At 33.4% G+C, this 6,085-nt stretch overlaps 1 pseudogene; it reads left to right on the top strand.

The window, feature by feature from the left end:
- Positions 1-285: 285 nt before the first annotated feature.
- Positions 286-404, top strand: LOC120613554 (uncharacterized; annotated as a pseudogene).
- Positions 405-6,085: the final 5,681 nt, after the last annotated feature.

Below are 6,085 nucleotides of genomic sequence, written 5' to 3' on the forward strand. Positions count from 1 at the left end.
AGTACATTATTAAAAATAAAAATCCCTTTATTTAAGCCTACAAATCTATTATTGGAATCAGTTTAAATGGGTCTATTTATAAGCAACTCCCCATAGTATATGCAAACATAAAAAAGATATTTCCAATAAACATAGTAAATCTCTACAAAAAATCCACTTGTGCATATATGACAAGCATAATTACGAGTTTGTAAGTGTTCCCTTCTAGAAGACATAAGAGAATATCTTTGTAATCTTAGACAATATATTGTAGTAATAGTTATAAAATTAAAAGTTGACAAATTGGTCTACAGCCATGCCACCCTGAACGTGCCCCATCTCGTCTGATCTTGGAAACTAAGCAGGGCCAGGCCTAGTTAGTACTTGGATGGGAGATCACCTAGGAATACCAGGTACTGTAGGCATTTAAAAAAAAAAATTGACAAATTGGACTTTATAGAAAATATAAATTCAAGCAACACTGTTAACAACACGAATATGCAAGCTGTAGACTAGCAGAAAACATCTATAATACACAAATCTGACAAAGAACTTGAATTAAGAATACATGAGTAATTCCTACAATTTCAAACAAGAAAAACAACCTAAATTTTTACAAATGGGGCACTTCACAAAAGAAGAAATTCACAGGTCAAAATAACAAGAAATGTTGTTCAATATCAGTTAGAGAAATACACATTAAAATCACCATGAGATACCAATTCACACACTTTAGAATGACTAATGTTAAAAAGACTGATACTAACAAGCATTCACAAGGATGTGGAGCAACTGGAATTCTCATACATTGCTGATGAGTATAAAATGATGCAACCTCCTGGGAAAATCTTTGAGTGTCTTATAAAAATCAACTTATTTTATAATCTAGCAATTCTACTCCTAGGTATCTACTCAAGAGGAAAAAAAACATGCATGTCTGCAAAAAGACTTTTATAAATATATTAAGGCAACTTTATTCATAATTACCAAAAACCAAAACCCAAATGTTCATTTCTATGGTCTCAATGTTTGTGTTCCCTCAAAATTCACATGTTGAACTCTAATCGCCAAGGTGATAGTACTAGGAGGTACAGTCACTTTTGGGAGGTTATTAGGAGGTGATCAAACATTCATGAACGAGATTAGTGCCCTCATAAAAACAATCTAAGAAAGCTACCTCACTCGCTCTTTCTGCAACGTGAGGGTAAAACAAAAAGCCAGTGATCTGCAACTTAGACAAGGGCTTTCCTCAGAATCTGACTACGTTGGCACCATCACCTTAGACTTCCAGCCTCCAGAAATCTGAGCAATAAATTTTTGCTCTTAATAAGCCACCCAGCATATGATATTTTGTGACAGCAGCCCAAATGAACTGAGACATCCATTAAAGGGAATGGAAAAACAAACTATTTCATACCTCTTCATCTCTTGCCACTATGTGGTATGAATACCTTAGTATCATCATTTAATGTACTTATTTTCTCTCTGACTAGGTGTCACCATCAGTTTATCCAGATGAATACATCTGTTTTATATCAGTGGTTCTATTATTTATTTCTAGAATTTCTAACTTGTTTTCTTACATATTCATCTCTCCTTATTAGTTCAGTGCCTGGTTTCATAATTTCTTGTTCATTTATGGATGTCAGTCCTTTACTTTTTATAATCCTGAACACTCTTTAAAATCAGTATCAAATATATCTCTTTTATTTATATCTTATTGTTGATTTTGTTGGCTATTTTCCTTAATATTAGCTTTTCTAATATGTTTAATAATTTGGTACACAGATTCACTTTTTTAAAAATGTTTATCTGTCTCTCTGTCCTCCTCGCTTCTACATGTTTCTTTTTCTAAAGGTTTATAATTGTCTTTACCAGGTCTCTCTGTAAAGCCCCCAATCTAGAACCATGCCCTATATTTGCAGTGTGGGGCTTCTATCCCATGGAATATGATAAATGTTGCAGAACAAGGTGACAGTTTAGATTTGGTTGAGAGGCTGTCTCTAATCGCTTCTTTTTCTCTTTGTAAGTGTAGAGTTTATACACTCCATAGACCAAAAAGATGTCTCAGCATTTTTTTTTTTCTAGCTTTCTCTTCTGAGGAGAGAAACCTCACCCTGGACCCCCACTTTAAGTAAAGATCAGTACTAACTGTCTACCTAAAAAGGTCATTTTAATCCAGAAATGTTCTAGGTTTTAGCAGTCATTAGCCCTCGTTACCACTTTGTTTTATTATTCCTTTTATGGTCTGTGAAGATGTTTACCTTGTTTAAACATATGTATATTTTCTAATTTTTATTTTATATATCAGTTCTCTGTGTTTGGAGCAAGGTCATTACCAAAATTGACTGGGTTTATGCATTAGGAGGTCACTGGCCTCTGCTATTACTGTTTAAGTAGATAACTCATTTGGCAACCTGTCAGCACAGAAATCCTTTTTTATTGTTTCCTGTCCTGAGTTCTTAGTACAGTGTCTAGCTTAAATTAGGTGCTTATTAAGTATTTCATGAAAGAATAAATATGAGCAAATGACCAGACTGTTATAGTTAGAGCCAAGTTTTGAGAAAAAAATGGTTGACATTTTAAGAAAGCATCATCACCATTAAAGAAATTTGGCACATATTGGACCTATAAAATTAATATGAGTCCTTGTTTACTTCCTATAGGAAAATCCAAACCTATCACAGCATATAAGATCCATCACAATAAAACTCTGCTTCTTTCCAGCACCACCTTCACACAACACATCCGTATGCTTCAATTCTAAAATGGAGTCTCTCAATGCTCTGTCCCTCTATAAACATCATTTCCTCTGCCTAGAGAATCTTTGGGGGAGGGTGAATAGGTGAAAGAGATTAAAAGGTACAAACTTCCAGTGATAAATAAGTCATAGGAATATAATGTACAGAATAGGGAGCATAGCCAATGATAATGTAATAACTTTGTATGGTGACAGAGAGTAACTAGATTCATTGTAGAGATCATTTTACGATACATATATAAATACTGAACCACTATCACGTACACCTGAAACTAATAGGCTATTTTACATCAATTATACATCAATTAAAAAGCAAATAAATAAAATAGAAAAACCCAAATAAATCTGTTTCAATAAACCTGTGATATCAAGTTATGTTAGAGATTACTTATGATAATAGGCATAATAATATAGTAGGAAGTAAAGTATCTTCTTTAATTACTGACGGTTAACAGCATAATGAAAATGAATGAATGAGTAAATAAATAAATTAATTAATTAATAATAAATAAATAAATGTGTTATAATAGAGTTATTCTAATACAAATATGAGCACACTTCAAACTAAATGTCCAATCTTTACTGCAGCTTTTGCTAGTAAAATGCTTTTTTTTTTAAATCATCTCTCATTGTTCATTTAACCTTTAACTCAGTCAGTTCTCCCATTCCACAAGGGGTGTGAATTAAGATTTAAACAACAATCTGAATCAACATCTATTTCAATGCAGTCACACAAGAGATGAAATAAACACAAATTCTTCATATTCTTTCAAGTAAAGGACATAGATGAAGCTGTCCTCTTGGGAGAAAGTATTAGAGATTTTAAAGTTAAAAAAAAAATTCAGAGGAGAAAGAATAAAATATTGCAAAAGAAAAATTAGAAAAATATGGACATCTGTCATTCATGTCTCCCTGCAAAATGAGAGATCAAGACCTGGATTTTCCTCATTCAGCTTTACCCCATTCACTTACATATCATCCAGAAAACACATGGAGCAATTAAACCCTGGGCTACTGTAGCCACAAAGGTTCTGGATGGCCTGACACTGGAGGCATCAGAAAAAAAATGCACAGTGCGTAAATTTTTTCAGGTATTACTTAGTCTAGAAGCTGCTCTTTTTCTGTCAAAAAGCCAAAGTTTTCTCTAACAACCTCTTACTGCCAGAGAAAAGGAGAGGGAACACAAAGCTAAGAGAGGATTTTCAAGAGAGCAGAGCCATATCATGTAACTGGTGGTAGGGATGGAATTTGCAGGGACTGAAGGAGAATAAACCTTTGGAAACCAATTAGGAACATAGATAGTTAAAGCTAGGTGGATAATAAAGTCTTCATAATAATTAACAGTAGAGTATTGCATACAGGGAAAATAAAAATACTGTTCTGTCAGCATAAACACCCTAATAGAAAAACATAAAACACAGAAGAGTAAATAATACCAGATTCTGATGCCAGACTTACGCCAAAGCCCCAGCCTCGGTGAGGCCCCCATGCTATAGTGAACCTGGCCACCTTTAGAATTTTTGTGCATAGTCATGATAGAGTGACAGTTAGAGGACTTCTCCCATTTTCTAATAAACCCATAACTTCCTGGATACATATAAAACTGGTATACGAGAGAGCACATGCACTAAAAATGGATCACATCAAATTTCTCACTAATTTGAAGGTGGCAGGAAGGGGAGCCTGAGTATTTAGTTAGGTTTATTAAATTAAAAAAAAAAAGTGTGTGTGTGTGTGTGTGTGTGTGTGACTGTGCTTTTTTTTTATTGGTACAATTAAATTTGTGAAGTACATTTCATAGCAAATGTTTAGTAAACTACATTGTCTACAGTACTTTTAGTATGACTTTAACTGTTTATAAATGCCTTTATAAATGTCATAAGTTCCTTTGACATAGTTTTAGAGGAGTATCTCAACCAGGAGGCCAACCCAACATATACCTTTAGAGCAGACAAGCAGAACACTCTCAAGAAAGGTGCCCAAGTGAGCCCCACCCTTGTGTGATTCATACCATAAGAGAGGAGACCCAAAACAGGTCCTTGGAGACACTCTGACGCCTTTGTTTTCCACCTGACCTTCACCCAGTACACCCCACACTCTGACTTCTTCAATTCATACCCGCTAAAGTCAGAAATATTTTAGACAATTTATATTTGCTTTATGTTTTACAGTCACATACTATGACCAGGATCTTAAGATGAAATTACTTATTGTTGCTATAAAAAATAAAATTTATATATATAATATATATATAATATAAAATTATATATATATATATATATATATATATATATATATATATATATATATATATATGTATAATCCACAGAATGTTTGCTACATATCTGGTTTAACATAAGTTTTTCTGTATCTTCTTTAAGACAACAAGGAATGGAACTCAGCGAGAACTCATGCTTATAACAGGAATCTGAGTCCAGTTGCCATTTCTATGAATCCCAAGTATCTGTACTCACAATAGTAGGTAATAATAAAAACCTACTGCCTACTTTGTTTTTTTCATCTAAACCACAAAAATATTATATTGCTGCAGTTACAGACGGTACTTCAGGTTATAGCTAAATGTCTCTATGTGTTTCTAGCACTGCATTAAAACAAGTTAAGCAGACTCAGAGGATTTCAGTGACTGTTGGTTAAATCTTTGTGTTTCTTTTTGCTTTGGTCTTCACTGTGGAACATCGGTCCTAATATGAACCTCCTCTGCCTTTCAGATATGTAGGCTCAGGCTCTTTTGGCTTAGATGTCCTGGCACATACTTCTAATTAACTAAATAAAAGGGGCCTAGTAAATATTTGTCCCATCTGAGATTAGAGTAAGATGGAGTACAGGGTTGATGGCTGTGGTGAGCAAAGAATTTCAATCAAATTCCTCTCTAATAGCATTTAGGATAGGATTAACATCTATTTATGGGCCAAGTTTTTATATTAGGAAACTGAAAGTAGTTACTTTTTTATGTTTTAAGAGTCATAGTTTCACTTATAGTTTCTCAAACTTCATTTGTAATGTTCTTTATTATAATGGTAACATTAAATCAATAATTATCAAAGAGCTTGTGAAATAGACATCATTTAATTATGTTAATAAGGTTACAGACTACAAAATTCCAAATTGACTTATGCATGTTTTTTCTGTTAAAATACCTTATTTTTTTCTCTTCGACATTTATTTAACTTTGCTATGTACAAAGTACTATTCTAAACACTCATTTAAATATCTCATTTAAATCTCACAACTCCTTAAATAGACTCTATCATTATTTCTGTGTTACTGGCAGAAAACTGAGGCACAAGGACATTAAATGGTCTGCCAAGATCACCCAGCCTGGCA

The sequence above is a fragment of the Pteropus medius genome, unplaced genomic scaffold, assembly GCF_902729225.1.
Source record: "Pteropus medius unplaced genomic scaffold, Ma_sr-lr_union100, whole genome shotgun sequence".
Lineage (NCBI taxonomy): Eukaryota > Metazoa > Chordata > Mammalia > Chiroptera > Pteropodidae > Pteropus > Pteropus medius.